The sequence below is a fragment of the Lissotriton helveticus genome, chromosome 2_2 (assembly GCF_964261635.1).
Source record: "Lissotriton helveticus chromosome 2_2, aLisHel1.1, whole genome shotgun sequence".
Lineage (NCBI taxonomy): Eukaryota > Metazoa > Chordata > Amphibia > Caudata > Salamandridae > Lissotriton > Lissotriton helveticus.
The window spans coordinates 47,481,440-47,501,316 of NC_136060.1; positions in this window are offsets into that span (position 1 = coordinate 47,481,440).

A 19,877-nucleotide genomic window follows, 5' to 3' on the forward strand; every position below is an offset into this window, starting at 1 on the left:
TCAGAATATTACAACGTCTGATCTCTATGTGTGGTTGAAATAATGTCAGTTCATATCCTGTCAGTCTTGCTACAGTCAAATGTTGTGTCTGTGTCCTGTTTAAGAGAACCTCCACTGCATGTGGAACCTGTACTGTCAGAGGGTGTCCCAGCACTATAGAGTCACTTTGTCTTATGGCTAGGGCTGTTGCTGCAACTGATTTCAGGCACGCAGGCAGAGCCTGGGCCACTGGATCTAGGGTACTAGAAAAATAAGCTCAAGGCTTGTGTTTTCCTGCTTGATCTTGTGTGAGGACAGATAACGCTGTTCCATCCCGTTCAGTTACAAAAAGCATAAAAGGTTTACTGTAGCTTGGAGTCGCTAAAACTGGCGCTTGACATAATGCTCTTTTTAATTCCTCAAATGCCAAGGTGTGTTCTTGTGTCCAAGGGAGGACAGTCGAAGTGGCTGCCTCCTGTGTTGTCAATTGTAGGAGTGGTTTGGCTAGATAGGCATACTGGGGAATCCATTGCCTACAGTATGAAGTGAGGCCAATAAATGCACGTACTTCTTTCTGTGTCTTGGGCTGTGAAAGGTTAGAAATTAACTGTATGCGTTCTCGTGTTAGTTGTCTACCCTCATTGGAAAGTAAGTGTCCAAGGTACACCACTTGCTTGTCACAGAATTGCAACTTGGAAGGGGACACCTTGTGCCCCTTGTCAGCCAGAAAATGTAAAACTGTCAGTGATGCATTCTCGCATTCTTTTTCTGAACGTGCTGTAATTAGGATGTCATCTACGTACTACAGTAGAGCAGTGTTGGGAGGCATGTGAACACTGTCTAGCTGTCTTTTTAATGCTTGACTGTAAATGCTAGGGCTTTCTGTAAAACCTTGAGGAGCTCTTGTAAACACAAAGCTACTCCCTTTTAAACTAAATGCAAACAGATATTGGCTATCTGGATGAATGGGAACACTAAAGAAAGCGTTCTTTAAGTCTATGACAGTGAAGAACGTGGCCTCAGAATCAATGGCAGTCAGTAATGAAGAAATGTCTGGCACCACTGGATATTGTGGTACTACACATTTGTTCAATTCTCGTAGGTCAATAATTAGTCGGTACACTGGCAGTACACTAGGGTCAGATCGTTTAAGGATAGGGATGACAGGTGAGTTACATACATTTGAGTCAGTCTCCACCACTACTCCTCGTGCAATAAGTTCGTCAACTAATTTCAATAAGGCTGTTTCGGCGTCAGGTGGTAACTTGTATTGTCTAATACGTGGAAGTACTACTCCTGCTTTGAGGGTGACATGGTGTGGCGTTATGTCCATGTAACCCACGTCAGTCGGTCCTTGTGCCCATAGAGTCTGTGGCACATTCTTGAGTCTGTGGTCAAAATCAGTCAGCACATAATGTCCTTTAAAATCACGTAAGAACAGGCGTACTCCTTCTGGAGAGCAGCAGATAACTGCTCCTAGGTCTTTTAATGTCTTCATACCAAGTACGTTTTCTGGACATGACTTAGTAAGCAGCAAGTCAGTGGTACGTGACAGTGGACCAACCCCTAGGGAAACTGGTTTTGATACTTCATTAACAATAGGCTTTCCTGAAAATCCCAGGGAAACATTCTGTGAGCCTGAGAGAGGTGCCCCTGGAACCTCGTCATGACTGATGGTAGTTCTGCTCGCCCCTGTGTCAATCAGAAATTTTCGGTCTTGTCCTAATACACGACTATGTACATACGGACCCTCTTGATCTACAGGAACCTCAATAAGGGGCAAGCCTACTTCCCTCTCAAGGCTGTTTCATGAGAACTGTTGATATTCTGGATAGTCAGACTGTGTGTACTGATACATTTGTGGTGTGGCATTAACAGGCGGTGGTGGAGGATAATTCGCTACTGTCTGTTGCGTGTTCTGTGGTGTGCTATTCTGTCTAGGAGTGTATTGTCGTTCTTTTGTCTTGCCTGTAGCTATATTGTGTTTCAGGACAGTACATTCATTTACATAGTGACCTGGTTGTTTGCAATAATTACAGTTCCCTTTGACAGGTGTCGTGTTATTTCTGTTCTTATTTGCTGGTACCGTCTGGGCAACCAGCACCTTCATTTTTGTCTCTTTCATGTGTTTCTTTTCCTGATCCTGCTCTTCTCTAATTCTGTTCTGATGATATTGTAGCATCTGTAACATTTGGGAAGGGCTGTTTGCTTGCCAAGTACTCTCAACCTTCAGTACTCTATTCTTGATCTGGGGTAAGGAATTCTCTACTAATTTGCTCACAAAAAGGTGTGGATATGATTCACTACCTGTCTTAAGGCCACTATTAATAGTAAAGCATTTCTCAAATCTAGAATAGAAATCACTTGTGTCCTCTTCTTGCTTTTGTTTACAGGCTGAAATAGCATCCCAGTCTTCCTTTTTCGTAATCAATAATCTCGGTAAAACTTGTATCAGGAGTTCAGGCAGTTCTCTAGCTTTTTCCCCAAGACCAACTCCAGGGAGCCTGGCTTTTTCTTCTGTTTCCAGTGCATCCCAGCTTAACTTTTTCTCGCCTACCTCCCAGTCTTTTTCCTTAAGCTTTTCATAAATACCAGCAGGCAACAGTACTTTCAGTAACTTCAGAATGTCATCGTACGTATAATCTCCTATGCGGAGGATGTCTTTTAATTCTCGGTGAAACCCCCCTGGGTCTTTATCATGACAAGGCAGCATCTTTTTCATTTCCAAGATTTCTATTTTTGTTAAGGGGGTGTAAACATACACCCGTTGCAACACATTGTCCGCGTCTTTGACGGGATGTACTTCTCGTAGGGGGTTCTGTCTGTCTATGTGTAAGTTATTTCTGCCGTGGTGTGAGACTGGAGGCATGCATGTAGTCAGAGAATCTATGTACTTATGTCGTTGATCCAGGATAACATTAATTAATTCAGTACCTAGGCCTGTCCATCTGTCTAGAAGCAAGTCGTCTAATAATTTATGCAAGTGACCAGGATCAGAATATTGACTCTCATACAACGTTATCAAGTGTTGGACCATGTAAATACCAGCCAAACGCTGTTCGTTCGGCGGAAGGCTTAAGAAAGTCTGAGCCACTATATCACTGCTATATATATCAGAATTAGACCCCCACTGGGTGGCTGACCGGGCCAATTCAATTTCGTGTGAGGTGGGAGGTCTTTCACTCCCTATCCGTTTTTTCAGGGCTTGTTCAGTAGCTTGGAACAGATTTTCAAGGGAATATCTTTCTTTTATAGCTGGCCCTTGTTTATGGTAGTCAAGACATTTGGGTCTGTCAAATCGTCGGGCATTGCCTACATAATTCATTTTGTCTTTTGGCTCATCTACTTCTTCTGTTGATAACTCACCATTCTCATCAGACTCTTTTCTGTTTCTTTCTATTATTTCCTTACGTATTTTCTTGCACATGGCATCTATCTGTCCCTGTTTATCATGTCTACAGGCATCTATGTGCTCGCTCCATTCTATCAAACCTTGTTTTACATCTCCGTCTCCTTCATCTTGTTCCCTGATCAGGCAGTTAATAATAAAACGTAGGATGTGGTTCCTAACCCCTACCTTTCTTTGTGCCATGGCTTGTGCTATACTATCTGGTCCCTCCCCCGTTCTAATAAAACGGTACATTTTATCTAGGTGTTCTTTCATGTCTGGTAATGTCTCTAGATATGCAACGGCTTGTCTTAGTCTTATTGAAATCACAAGCATTGAACCCTTTCCTGGTTCTGGATCATATATACACTGTGGAATTGCTACATCTACAGTAGGCACCCCTCCTACTGCCCCTGGCCCTACGTCATCTTTTACTAGCTGCTGCTGAAGTTGCTGGAGCTGATCTGCTGGTGGGGGTGGAGGGAAACCTGCATTAACGTAGTCCGGTGCGGGCTCTTCTAGATAGGAGGAAATAAAAGCCTCTGATGCTGTCGGCATCTTTCTACATACTCTAAATGGTACAGGTGGTGGCGTTCGCGACCTACTGGGTCTCTCTGAGGTGGTCACTCTAGCTAGTTCTTCAGCCAGGACGGGATAAATACCATTAACGACGGCATTTCTTTCCCTATCAGTCTGTTCTGTTTTGATCCGTTCCCCCTCTTCCTGTAGTTCTTTTTCTTTGGCTTTTTCCCCTGCTTGTTTAGTTCTCTCTGCTTTATTGAATTCTTTCTCTGTTCTCCTATGTGACTCTTTGCGCCACAATTCGATGGCATCTTTCTGAGAGGGTCTTGACTTCCTTTTCCATAGCGCTTCTTCCACCCTCATAATGCATTCAGAATCCCATGTTCCTGAGATAGGCCATCTATACTTTTCCTCCAGGTCCTTTGTATAGTCTACCCATAAATCTAAAAACAAAATGGCGTCTATTCCATGCTTATTATACATATAATGACCAGGTGTGTCTCTAGGCGGGATGTTAACTGACTCTTCTAGTATACCTTTTCTGGTCCCTATCTGACGCAATTTTGAAAACAGTGGCATGTTTGAAACCAATATTCACAAAATAGACTGAAACAATCAACAATCATTCACACACAAACAAATATTAAACACTAAAACAGTTACAACCTAAACTGATACAGAGAGCTAAACATGTACTTGAAAAACTTTATGCACTGGAATACAGTACAACCATACCGGTCTCAAAAATGAGACACGTCTTTACCGTTCCCACGTTTTACCGTGGACCCGTCTTGAAACTTTATGCATTCCCCATAGTGGTACTCACCGGGAAGCAGAGCTTGAAACTTGAAGGCCTCGGATGTCTACGCATGCGCCTCGGAACAGGTGGACCTCTGGAGACCTCGGACCTTGCTCTCTCACGGGTTGGGCTCTGGTTGAGACGATCCGCGTTCCTCACCGCCTCGTACGGATGCCTGGTCGCAGTCCGTCCTCCTCCTGGGCCTGAGGGAGTAGCGGGAAATCCCGATGGCGTGTACACTTGAAAGTCCGTCACGGCTGTGGAGGGGGGCAAAGGCTAGACCTACAACTCCGGCGCGTGGGGAAAGGGATATTACCTGTTCGGGCGCCAAATTAATGTGGTAAATAAAATAATTACCCTGGCATAATTTCTAGGCATTAACAATTAGCATGTATCAAATGAGAGGCACAGAGTCCGTGGTGTCCAAGTTAAAAGGGCTTTATTCCAATAACTCGAGTTAAGGGAGAATCTGTTCCATCACCACTGAGGTTCAGGAAGGGTCTTCTAACATTTAATAACAATGAACAACATATATACATTTTGTCTTGTACATAGGGCGTAGGAAGGAACGCAGAGCAGAGAAAAAAACAGATAAGAGCATGTGGGCGTACATGTGGGTGTATACTTTATGAGTCATAGGTAGGTGATAGGTAGGTGTCATAGGTGGGTGGTACACAGAGGAGGAGTTTGCATGACCAGCTGGAACTTTGCCCTACTTGTGTGCAACTTGGTCATGACGTGCAATTGACGTGTAACTGGGAGGAGAGCTGACTTTAAGTCTAGTAGAGAAGCCTTCAGTGTCAGGGCGATCAGCACGTCTTGTACTATCTGATATCTTGATATCGGGGATGTATTATCTGAAGCAAAGGTTATTCATCGCTAAGAATCCGAAAAAGCATATATTTCTTCGTTCATTACATGGGGGCTGTGAGCTTTTTACAGATGCAAGTACTGTAATTTCATTTAACCAGAGACAGAAAAGCTGGGCCCTATCTCAGCAGACGGGTTCTGTTTACCTTTTTCACCGGGCATGCAGATAACTGTTAAGCAAAATATACTGTCTTGGCAGCCCTTGCTGGATTTCTTTCGGCTGAGCTAGAAGCATGCGAGGTCAGAGATACGTAAGTGCAGCTTTCAGTGTGTCAGGAGTTATGAAAAACCCTTATTTCAGAAAGTGACTCAGCTGAACCACAAAAAAGGTTTCATCGTGATTTATTTAAAAGTGCACAATGTAAATACATGGGCCTTCATGTTAGCTTAATATTTCTTGCAAGGGAGATTTAATTACTGGCATCCTAAAGCAGGACGTAAATGCAGAGGCCTCTTTGTTCAGGCCACTTAAGGGAAAATAAGCATGGGTGACATGCACATATATGTAACACACATGTAACATAGGGTACACGTAGGGGGCATCTTGGTCAGGCAAAATTTCATTTTCCTCAACTGGAGCATATCAATCTAAGAGTTTTAAATAGAACATTTACTGACGAATCCCCTCCGGCCACCTCATTTTACTCACTGCAAACTCCATCATGAATTGTACTTTAGTCTCCCTTTCACTTTTTCAATACATATCAGGATATCGTTTAGGAGACAAAGGGTACAGTCATCACCGGCCCCAGGAAGTCTCAATCCAAGCAGTCCCGCACAAACTGATGCTTAATCCAGTTGACAGGCATGCATGCTACACAATAAACTTAAAAATAATCAAGTCTTCACTAATACATTCTAGGGAGGTGCTCCTGGCTGCAAAAACATTGCTATGTGATGATATAAACTGTAATGCTACCCCTATCAGTTCATGGGAATCCTTCACAGATACACTTTCAGGTTCCTTTTTGACTATAGCCAGATATACCCCTCCAACTGATCCTACAGTTGAGGGGTAGCGATGAGAGCACAGCAAACCAAACTAAAATTGCTCAAAATATCGGTAAAGAAACTTCTTAGATCGCTGAGGCTTTATCCTAGGGACATGGGCCTAAACCACCAACTCGCCAAAGGAAAGCCCAAACCAAAAAACTCAAGTGGCACATCAAAAGGTCCAACGAAATTGCATTTTGGGCAAAACTCTATCCAAGCAACCAACAGCATGCGTTTCTGGGCCACCGTCAGCAAAATTCTACAACAGGCCTTATATCATATATCACAGAGAATTCATGGAAACATTTTCTAGAATATCATTTTAATCAGCAAACATCTAGTCATCAGGCATTTCTGGATAACCAACCAATCCACCAAATACAACCTGAAAGGAAACTAGAGGAAGAGGCAAAGGGAAACAAAGTGACAACAATTAAAAAACAAATTTCAAAAGAAAGGAGAGAAGGGGCCCCAGGGCCTAACGGGATTCCACCAGCTCTCTTCAAACAAGACCCTGAGGTCAGAAATATTCCCCCCCCCTCTTTCACACAATCAGACAGTCCAGTCTCCTACACGCTTCATGGAAGGGTTCCATAATTTCTCCGATTTTCAAGGCCTGCGACAAAACCTCACCAAAAAACTATTGCCTGATTGCATTATTAGACATAGAGGCAAAAACTTTGCCGGTACCTTACTCACAGACCTCCAGGACTGGGCAAAAGAGAAGGAAATAATTCCCCCACACCAAACAGGGTTTTGCAAAGACACAGGAACATCAACCACTATACTAACTATGTCACTGCTTATTGACAAGGCAAAATCATCCAAACAGGGGATCCACTTTTGTTTCATTGACTTCAAGGCAGCTTTTGAAAATGTCAACCAAGCAGGACTGTGGAGAAAGTTAGCCTCCTGGAGAATATTGTCATCTCTTTTGAATCTTTTAACACACCTCCATTCCAACAGATGGATACAGGTGCTTACGCCAATGCTGTTCAACCTGTATACAGTGGACATGACATCAGTCCTTGGCACCTACAATGCGCATGCCCCATGGCTTGGAGGTATAGCTATCTCCAGTATCACGTACGCCGACGATGTTGTCCTAATAAGCCACACTCAAGTCAGCTTACACCGCTTACTCAATAAAATGCATTAGTATGCTGCACAAAACCACCTAGAAGTGAACATCGATAAAACAATTTTTTTTACAATAAACAGTCAACGACGGACCCACTCTTGGTACTTAGAAAAAACAGCAATCGCAAACACCCCTGCCTACAAATACCTAGGCGTAACCATCGATGAGGGCGGTCAGTTCACTAACCAACTTGAGGCTATCAGGAGGAAGGGGATGACAATAGCAATAACACTGAGACAGTTAAAAACAAAGCTTACAGGACCTATCCTCTCACCTGTCCTCTGGGTCACCCAATCTAAAATCCCACTCTCCATCGCCTTGAGACCCTACGGGTATGTAGCGCGCTATATAAATGTCATTGATTGATTGATTGATTGGTAGTGAAGCACTGAGAAGCAGGTATGCAAAACTGTTGGACACAATCATGGCCATGGCCTATACAATTATGTTTAACCTTCCAACCTACACCTCAACCACACAGATAAGTTTGGAGTTAAGCCAAACTAAACAACTCTTGGTAAGGCAAGTTTCATGCATAATGTGCTAGCACAAAATTAAGAACTCTCCACTGAACATGTTGTACCATAAGCTCTGACAAGAACTCTCTAAAATATTCAAATCACCGGCCAGAAAGTACTTGGAGGACTCACTTGCTACTACCGGGCTACTCGATCTATGGGAAACTCAAACAACCCAATTGCTCTTTAAGCCCTCAGGAGCCATGCCTGGATGACTATGAGTGGTTACAAATTACTTGGGCCACAGTCATACTTCAATCTGGGGAACTCCAGGAAGACCAAAGAACAATTCTTAAAATACAGACTTGGAATTCCGTAAGCCATTCCACACCTTCCACCCTGGCAGAGGGAAAAATGTGGAAACACTTGCAGATTATGTGTGAACGACACTGAAGACATGGAACATCTAATCTTCTTCTGTACAGAACTAAAGGAGGAAAGGACAGGATTACTTAAAGCGCACATTAATGAACAAGGGATTCTTACCCGGAGACAGGCTGTGATTGCATGCTTTGACTCCAAGGACCACAGCTAAATGGGAAGCTAGTGAAATTCCTGTCACTAGTCAAATCCAAGCAAGGGAGATCAGCGCCACACGCAAATGCAAGAATCACATAAGGAAGTTTTTAACCTACCAACCTTTGAACCTCTTGACAAGAAGCTGAACAAATGTGTTTTTCATTAGAGACTTTTAGGTTTTTAGAATTACATTTCTCTTGCCTTATTACGTACGAAGTCTTGTATTGTGTACTTTTGTAAAGGTTTTCATTAACCAAAAACAATAAAAAAATTACACACTAGCAGCATTGAATTTGAACTTGCTGAGATTATAAAACAAGTATTTTTTTGAAGAGCCCAAACCACATCGCAAACATATTGTTCATGAATTGCAATATTGGAGGAATACTTCAAAATATCATCAATGTAAATGATTACAAAGATGTCTAAAAATTCAATCAGTACCTCATTCAGAAAAAGATTTAAATGCAGCTGGTGCATTGCATAAACCAAACAGCATGACTGTATGCTAAAATAAGCCACACCATGTCTAGAAGGCCATTTTCCATCCATCACCCTTTGTCATTCCGACCAAGTGGCTTTCCCTTTTCAAGTCTAACTTGGTATAGATCACAGCCCTTTTGACTTGATCCAATGGAACTGGAATTAGTGGTAGTCAGTAATGTTTTTTCACCTTTACTTTGTTCAGGGCTTGATAGTCTATGCACGTTTTTAATTTGCCACTGATTTTTTGTATGAAATACAAATGGGACGCAGCAGGAGACTTAGAAGGTGACCGCTCAGCCCTCCACAGGGCTTGGTCGCCCCACTCACTGCTGCCGCTCCTGCCTGCCTTTGCCGCCTCCTGCCTGCAGATTCCTTCGCTCGCTGCCCGCTGCTCCTGGGAATTTCCCGCTGCTCCTGGGAATTTCCCGCTGCTCCTGGGAATTTCCCGCTGCCCGCTGCTTCTTGGAATTTCCCGCCGCTGCCTCCCTGCGGCCCCGCCCCCCTGTGATTCCATTCGCCGCCCCGCTCCCGCCACCCAGCTGCTCCTCCCTCCCGGCTCCTTACTTATGATGCCCCCAGAGCGACCGCACAGCGGACGCGCGCAGCGGACGCGCGCAGCGGGAGCACCGATTGAGCGCCGAAGGTGCGCCAAAGGTAAGCCCGTCTGCGCCTGTCCGCGCCTGGCCCGCGCCCAGCACCAGGACCCCTGGCCCTTCCCGCCGAGGCAAGACGACCCAACTGACCTACGACGCCGCCACTCTCAACGCACTCAATGCCGGCCGGACCCACGTCTGCTGCCGAGCCACCCCGAGACGCACCCACGGACCCTTCACCTGCTGCACCTGCAAGTTCACCTGCCTCCGAACCTGCCCCACACCCGCCAAGACAAACACCAGCAGCAACCACCTCAAGTGCATCCTGATCAACACCCGCTCCGTCCACAGACACGCCGTGGAACTCTGGAACCTCCTCGACGCTACATCACCGGACGTCGCCTTCCTCACGGAAACCTGGATGAACGCCTCCTCAGCACCCGACATCGCCATCGCCATCCCGGACGGGTACAAGATCATCAGGAGGGACCGCATCAACCAGACCGGAGGTGGCATCGCCATCGTCCACAGGAACACCATCCGCATCACGACCGACGCCAACGACTCCTTCGCCGCAGCCGAACATCTCCACTTCCAGATTCACACCGACCCTAAGACGACCCTCAGTGGCACCCTCGTCTACAGACCCCCGGGACCACGCACACAATTCAGCGAAGACATCACAAACTTCATCAGCCCGCACGCCCTCCCCTCCACCGACTACATCCTCCTCGGGGACCTCAACTTCCACCTGGAGAACAACAAGGACCGCAACACCACCGCCCTGCTGGAAAACCTCGCCAACCTCGGACTCAAGCAACTGGTCAACACCCCCACCCACTACGCCGGCCACACGCTTGATCCCGTCTTCTCTTCCAGCAAGTACATCACCTTCAGCCACGCCACCGGACTCCACTGGACCGACCACAGCTGCGTCCACTTCAGCTATAAAAGATCCACGACCCACCACCACCCGCAACAGGTACCTCACAGGAATTGGAGCAAGATCACCGCAGACCAGCTCACCACCTCCCTCAGCCAGAGCCCACCCGCCAACACAACAGACCCCAACGAAGCAGCCCGCAACTTCACACAGTGGCTGACCGCCTGCGCCGACGACCTCGCGCCACTAAAGAATCCTCCCAGCAGACCCAGAAGCAAGAAGGCATCCTGGTTCACCGACGACCTCAAGGACTCCAAGAAGACCTGCCGCACCCTCGAGAAAACCTGGCTCCTCGGCCGGACCACCGACAACATGACCGCTCTCAAACACGCTACCCACAAGCACTACCAGCTCATCCGCACCACCAAGAAGAAATCCCTGAAGGAACGACTGGACAACAACGCCCACGACAGCAAAGAGCTCTTCACTATCGTCAAGGAGTTCTCCAACCCCAGCACCGGCACCAACGACATCACTCCGTCACAAGACCTCTGCGACTCCCTCGCCTCGTTCTTCCACCGCAAGATCGCCGACATCCACAACAGCTTCGGCGCCCCACCCACGCACCCAACCGTCGAACCAACGCCCCCCACCGGCACCCTTCGCACTTGGACCACGGTGACCACCGAAGACACAGCCCGCACGATGAACACCATCCACTCCGGATCACCGACCGACCCCTGCCCACACCACGTCTTCAACAAGGCCGACTCCACCATCGCACCCCAACTCCGGAACATCATCAACGCCTCCTTCAACACCGCCACCTTCCCGGAGAGCTGGAAGCACGCCGAGATCAGCGCCCTCCTGAAGAAACCTACAGCGGACCCCACCGATCTCAAAAACTTCCGCCCCATCTCGCTTCTCCCTTTTCCTGCTAAAGTCATCGAGAAGATCGTCAACAGACAGCTGACCACCTTCCTCGAGACGAACGGATCCCTCGACCCCTCGCAGTCCGGCTTCAGAGCCAACCACAGCACCGAGACCGCCCTCATCGCAGCCACCGACGACATACGGACCCTGCTCGACAAGGGGGAAACAGTGGCCCTCATCCTCCTGGACCTCTCCGCTGCGTTCGACACGGTCTGCCACCGCACCCTAGTCCAGCGCCTCAGCAACATCGGTATCCAAGAGAAGGCACTGGAGTGGATCATCTCGTTCCTCGCCGGAAGAACACAAAGAGTCCGCCTCCCCCCGTTTTGCTCCGAGGCCACCGAAGTCATCTGCGGCGTCCCGCAAGGATCTTCACTCAGCCCCACCCTCTTCAACATCTACATGAAACCTCTCGCAGCCATCGCACGCCAGCACAACCTCAACATCATCTCTTACGCCGACGACACCCAGCTGATCCTCTCCCTCACCAGAGACCCCGACACCGCCAGAACCTGCCTACACAAAGGGATGAAAGACGTCGTCGAGTGGATGAAGGACAGCCGCCTGAAACTGAACTCGGACAAGACGGAAGTCCTCATCCTGGGATCTTCGCCCTCCGCCTGGGACGACTCCTGGTGGCCCCCAGCCCTGGACACCGCACCCAAGCCAACCGACCACGCCCGCAACCTGGGCTTCATCCTGGACCCCTCCCTCTCGATGACCAGACAAGTCAACGCCGTCTCCTCATCGTGCTTCAACACCCTGCGTATGCTTCGCAAGATCTTCCGCTGGATCCCGACCGAGACCAGGAAGACGTTCACCCAGGCACTCGTCACCAGCCGACTGGACTACGGAAACGCCCTCTACGCCGGAACCACAGCCAAGCTACAGAAAAGACTCCAGCGCATCCAGAACGCTTCCGCCCGACTCATCCTGGATGTCCCCCGATGCAGCCACATCTCCAGCCACCTGAGGAACCTGCACTGGCTCCCCGTCGACAAGAGGATCACGTTCTGGCTCCTCACCCACGCACACAAGTCTCTCCACGACCTGGGCCCCAAGTACCTCAACGACCGCCTGACCTTCTACACGCCCACCCGCCAGCTACGGTCCACGAGCCTCGCCCTCGCAGCCGTACCACGCATCCGAAGAGCCACCGCCGGAGGAAGATCCTTCTCTTACCTGGCTGCCAAGACTTGGAACTCCCTCCCCATCCACCTTCGGCTGACCCAGGACCATCTCGCCTTCAGGAAACAACTCAAGACCTGGCTGTTCGAGTAGTAGCATACCCCTCCCCCCAAGCGCCTTGAGACCCTCCCGGGTGAGTAGTGCGCTATACAAATGGCATGATTGATTGATTGATTGAAGGGTGTATGAAACCATTTGGCAAATATTTGTCCATGTAATTTCGTAGATGTTCATTCTCCTGTTCAAATCAGGTGTAGATTCGCCCACAAGGCTCCTTGTACTAGGTCTATTTGCAGTTGTGAGTTCAATGCAGAGGCAAAATTTCTGCCTGTTGTTCACTAAATACATACAGGAATTATTTTTATTTTTCTGGTAATGTGATGTCTTTCTCTGCAGCTGTGGCTATCACATGAACTACAAACAAAGCTCTCACAGGATACATATGGGATATTAAGCAGTGTTCTTCACAAATTTAAAAACAAGGGTTTTGTTCACCCAGTCAATTGTGCCATTGTGTTCCCTTAACCATGGAAGTCCTAAAATTACACCTTATAGAGGTGCTCTTATGATGTTAAATTGCAATGATTATCTATGGAGATTAGCATAAAGTAGTTGTATTTCTTTTGTGTGGAAAAGGATAGGACCAGAAGCAAGATCTCCACCATCCACTGCCATGAACGTTTCAGGCACTATTTTTTCAAGAAAAGGGATCTGAAGGTCTTTTGCCAATGTTTCATCCCCCAAATTCCTGGTTCCTCCAGAATCCAACATGGCACTTACTGAATGCCATCTTTCTTGTAAACGGATTTGCATCAGTAAGTAAAAATGTTCTCTATGTGGTGATCCTTTACCACTCAAAGTTGGGTTGTTTACTTTGCTCAAAGATTCCCCTTAAGTTATTCTTGAGCTAACTAGTTTTTTGTGTTCTTTTTTGTTGGAGCCACAGCCATTTTGGTGGCCGCCAGTTTGTTGTTGTGTTTGAGTAAGCAGTCTTTCACAAAATTACCTTTTAACCCACAGTAGAGGAAAGGCCTTTCTTTGGTCTCTGTTCCCTCTTTTCTTTTAACAGTATCAATTTTCCCCGCCGCAGATAGTAAACCAACTCTCCGCTTCGTTTTGCAGAGCAGCGTTTTCACTTGAGACGCAGCCACATGTTGTTGTACTAAAGGAAAGGCTACTAACACATCATCAAGGGTGGACATCGCGGCCTTCAGCTCACCAAAAGGAATGTAATTCATGGGCCTGGTATTCTGTCTGCCAGATGAATCCTAAGGATCAGTTTGATGCCCCCTGACATTTATGGGTACACAACGCCACCTTAGCTGCTAAATGTTTATAGTTTTTTTTGTGTTCATTGTTTAAATGTCTTTGATGTATTAGGTCTATTTTGATTGAATACGTAACTGCCATTTATGGGTGCTTGAGGCCACGTTTACAGACCTTAATCCACACTACTGGTGGGATTCCTTCACATTCAAATGAAGGGTGATATTGCTACACGCCTAAAAGAGTATACTGGAGTTCGGCTGCTACTGAGGCTGGCGGATTAGTTCCGTATAATTCGTGTTTATGGAGCAAAGAGGACTTAGGACAATGTTTCCCATTCTTTATACATTCCATAGAACATGCTGTTGAATCAAGTTCTGAGTCCTGAGGAGAACCCAGAAAGAGTTTCACAGGTTCAAAATCCGTCGACATTAGAGCAACCAACAAGCATCATTGGACTACAATGCAACCAGAGTCAAATATACAATATCTTAATGGAATCTCCTGTTTACACTAGTAGAGCATTGTAAGGTGTTGGTGCCACTGACTCTGGGATCAATATAACTGAGATTTAGTGTTTGCAAAAATGATTGATGCTTTGTCTGGGCTTGTTCATTTCAGAGCTGCTAAATGTATATATTTTTGTTCTAATTGTTTAAATGTCTTTGATGTGTTTAGTGATTTTGATTGTATATATATGTTCTGTACACATGAAGGGTGGGACAATTTGTACTTTTGGTTTAGGATTTTTTTCTTCTTTGTATGACATTTCCTCCAAAACAGATGTCAAATTGCCTTAAAACGAAATAAATAGCAATCCCTATTATTAAATAGAGTGGTCTCTTATATATATGCATAAATATCAATGAAACATCAGTTTTTGCCATTTTTTGAGATGTTGGTATTTTTAACGGCTCTGATTTGCTGACGAATAGAGCCCAACCCCTTTAGGAGCAACTTTCTAAAAGTGACTTAAAATATGCCTTTACCATTAAAGTGGGTTTTCCAATCCAATTCTTTAGACAACACACTCAACATTCCCATCTGTTCCCAATTGAAAATATTCCCTTATGAAATGTAATAAGCTAACCCAAAGTTAGGCAAATGGGCGAACAAGACATACATTAGTGAAAACTAATTTAAGAGTTTTTCAGCACCAGGACATGTAAAAGGTAAAAGTGCATGTCCAACAGATTAAATACATTGAACCCTGCCTTATGGGCTACTTAAAGGTCTACCAAGGGGTATTGTATATGTATTCAATAGGAAGGTTTAGCCCTGACAATAGGTTTCTTTACCCAGGTCAAAATGTTAGTTTAAAAAACACTATACACAAGACTGCAATGGGAGTCCTGAGACATGCTGAAAGACTATTTCAGTGGTTGGCACAAAAAGTGCTGCAGGCTCCTATAAGTACTTAATTTAGAGGACCTGGGTACATTTAGTACCATTTTCCTAGAGACCTACACGTGAATTCAATGTGCCAATTGGGTGTAAGCCAATTTTACCATGTTTTAGTCTGGAAAGTGGACATAGTTTTGCACTGGTTAGCAGTGGTAAAGTGCACAGAGTACTAAGGCCAAAGAAAATAAGATCAGAAAAACAATGGCGGAGCAAGGTGAGAAGTTTTGGGGGAAGAACACCCTAGGCTGCCAGGTCTCACTTAAACGTTGCTGGATCAAAATTAATAGTAGAATATCAATTCTCAATCACTTGTTGTTAGCTTGAATTTCTTCTTCTATGATAACATCTTGAATACACGAAAATAATTTTCCTCACATTTTGAATAGCTTAACATTATTTTAACACTAGTTATAAATAACAACAATACAACTACCTCATCGATATTTGATAAATTATGATTGCTGAAGAAGAAATTATCAAACAGTCACATGTATTTAAGATATCATTTAGACAGTTGTATGTGTACGTTTACACACCTTGTGAAATGAACCGCAGCCCACCTTCTTAGACACATAATAAACTCCTCCTTGGTCATAGGTATTTTTTCAAGCAGCATACAACAGGCCTTTATCATACCATCTTAAAGAAATTGACTTCGAATGCTAAAGACTACAGGTACAGCAATTTATTGAGACCACATATATCTTGGAAAACTCACAAGCAGATTTCAGACCTGTCATGAGCACCAAGATAGTAGTAACCTAGCTGTCTGACGACCTAAGGACTGGTAGCGGATGATGACGGTTTAATCTTTGTCTTTATATTTTGACTGACTTATTACAATCCTATCTTCCTACATTCACTCACCATATGTATGCAGATTGTACCCTGATTCTTCTCATGATTCAAAAAAGGAGCTCAGCTCCATTAATCCATCAGACTAGAATGCCTTACTGCTGCTTGAGGGCAATTCAAAAATTGATCCACTGCATTTTTTATGCATAAACCACTCAAGACAGAAGTCTTGCTAAATCGAAATTCTCCCAGCACTAGGGATGCCACATGTGTCCTGCTGCTCTAGGGTGCTGTCCTATTCCCTTTACTTGTGTCAGAGATTTAGGCATGAGTATTGATTCTGAATTTAGCATCTCTCAAAAGATCACCACTACTACCAAGGTATGATTTTGTCAGCTTAGAGTACTGTCAGGACTCGTTCCTTTACTGACCTTTTTAATGGTAGTTAATGGTTTTCTTCAATCTAGACAACAAGCTGGCGACTCCCACCATCTGAGCCTATCTAAAAAAGCTTATTGAAAAGTTGCAGTTCATTTGTTTGTGAAAGGCTCGTTTAAAGCATTGAGGGTTTTTCACAGATGAAACACCCTTTTTGGGTTGAAGGCTTGTCAAATATGTCCCTAGTAGAACTTTGAGATGAATGGACTAACAAATCTTTTTAAGTGCAACATTCTCAGGAATAGACCGCACTTTTAGAATGTCAAAAATGTAGGCAACTAGCTCTCCCTCAGATAAATATACTCTTCTTTGTCTGTCCGCCATTTTATTGATGAAGATAGATATGTTGTTTATTTTTTTGCAATAAATTTATTTATTTTTACAATTTTGTTGAGCGTCCTCCACAAGTGGTATGAGTTTGTCACTTGAGGATTTGCTTATGTTAAACTACCATGGGCCTCATTTATGAGGCCTTGCGTCAGTTTTGCGCTTCCGATGCGTCACTTTTTGTGACGCAACGGTGGCGTAAAACATGGCTCCTGTTGCACACTATTTAAAAAGTGACGCATCTAAGCAGATGCGTCACTTTGTAAACCCCTGCGCTACATTATACCTGCGTCAGGTATAATGTATGCACAGGGGGCGTTCCCCTGCAAAAAGCCTCGTAATAGTGACGCAGTGAAATCTATGAGATTTCACTGCGTCACTTTTAGGACGCTGTTGCGTCAAAATCTTTCGCCTGCCTCACAGCAGGCGTAAGACTGACGCAATCCCTTTCACATGGGGCTTTCCCCATGTGAAAGGACGCATTGCTGGAGTTGCGTCACTTTTGTGACACACTCCAGCAATGCGTCACTTTTGCGCTTGCAGATACGTTCGAAATACTGACGTATCTGTAACTCCTTGCGACATGATGCGTCATACATTAAATATGACGCATCAGGTATGTCGCAAGGAGTGAGCACTGAGAAGTGACGCATCGCTGCTTTCACGCAGCGATGCGTAATTTCTCATAAATGAGGCCCCCTATTTTCTATATGTATCTCGGACCACTCACGAAAGCCTTTAAATGTGCATGCACAACATGGGCAAGCTCACATGTATTGCCTTCTATGAACAGGTTCAATGCTAACAGGGCACATGATGCCATGGCGTGTGAATATGCTGCGTTAGTTTTTAAATAAGACTGATAGTGGAGTAGATTTGGGCATTTTAAGACTAAGATTTCTATATTACCTTGAATATGACGAGCCTAATGCACAAAGGTTTTGATGTGATACTCTCCTGTAATAGGCCTGTCATACTCCTGAATTGCAGAAGTGAGGCAACAATACTCCTGAATTATTCCTGAGGACATCAGAAGTAGTTCAAGAGAAAGTCACACCTATTCACAGGAAAATCTTTGAGAAACGGGTACAATGTCATTTTATGGGTTTATGGCAATATTGAAAATTATCCTAAGTATTAGCATGTTCCATCATTGAGCTTATTGTGTCATTAAATGCCCATATTGATAAGGATTGTTTTTGAGGATATGAATAAAATGTATCGATTTTCTTTACATAGTCCTTTCTTTCAAAATCTAAGGAGGGTCCGGGGGGCGTGGCTTGCGCGCCGCTTTGACATGGCGATTCGCGCTTGAGCTCTGAGACGAGCGAGGGCCGTCGGAGGCTCATCTCCACTTCCAGTGACCCAACACACACAGAAACGGAGGCTCATGTGTCGGAAGGTGCTGTGTGCTGGGTGAACGTCCTTCCTGCGCCCTGGAGCTGCTGGTGACTAATATTTTTGCAATACAAGGTGACCCTCGGTTTCTTTATCAACAGCCGCCATTTTGTGTCGCCTCCACACGCAGTTCTGAGTCTCCTCACGAACGGAGGTATCATGTCTACGAATTTCTCCGGAAGGAGTGCACACAAGTGCTGGTGACTATTATTAACCCCTACCAGCCTATAAAGGCTTTTTTTTCTGCTTTCCATGCGGTGTGGCTTTAAACTGTAATCTTTTTACATTTTATTCTAATTTGCTTTTCCTCTGAGAGCCTCCAGTGCTTCTCGCTGATATTTCCTGATCTTTGATACCCTGCTTTTTGGATTCTAAATTTTTGATGGTGTATTCTTCATATTGGCAGGGTCCTGTTCATTCAGATGATGAGACTTTTTTCTTTTGCATGTAATCCCACCGCTAATTATTGCTTTGCGTTACCTGTTGGAGGTGTGCTTGCATATTTTTGCTACTTTTCTTTCTTTTATTCTTGCCTCCTGAGTATACCAACGTCCTTGGGCTTTGAGATTTTCTTCAACTTTCTACAGTGGTTGTCTCTTTTACCTTTGCTTCGGAAGCTCTATGGCGGCAAATATGGGCTTGTCGCCGACTGCTAAAGATAATAAGGCGTCGAAAGCTTCTCTTAGGAGACTCAAACAAATATCTCCTACACCTGAATCCTCTCAAAAAGATACTAATTCCACTCTGGAGGCTATTCTGACATGTCTTAATGATGTGCATGACATTGCGCAGTCTACCAAAACTAATACAGATCTATTACAGGTGGAGGTATCAGCCATCAGAAATGATCTTAAAGCTCTCTCCATTCGTGTCTCTGCCACGGAGACACGCATTAGTGGCGCAGAGGATAATATGCAGAAGCAATCTTGATCTCTTTTACAATTAGAGCGCTCAATGGCGGCTTTGCGGCGAGATCTAACTGAACAAGAGGACCGTAACCGTAGATCCAACCTGCGCATTTTTGGCCTTCCTGAAGAAGCCGAGAAAGGTGCTCCGTCTATGATTGACTTCTTATACCAATGGTTGCCTTCTACCCTGCAAATTTCTTTTCAAAGAGACTTTGAGTTGGAACGGGCACATCGTGTCCCCACTTTTCGTTCTAAATCTGCTACGCAACCAAGGGCTGTCATTTTTAAGCCGCTGCGTCATCAGCACACGGAACAAATTTTGGCTCATGTGCGGAAGATTAAAGTTGTTTCTTGGGAAGGACACCGTATTTCGATCTCTCAAGACTTTGCCAGAGACACTGTGATAAGGAGGAAAGGTTTTCTGAATCTTAGGAAACGTCTATCAGAGATGAATATCCCTTTTTCTTTCTCTGGCCCTTCCAAATTTCGCATTACCTTCAAAGGTCGCTCCAGCATCTTCGATGAACCT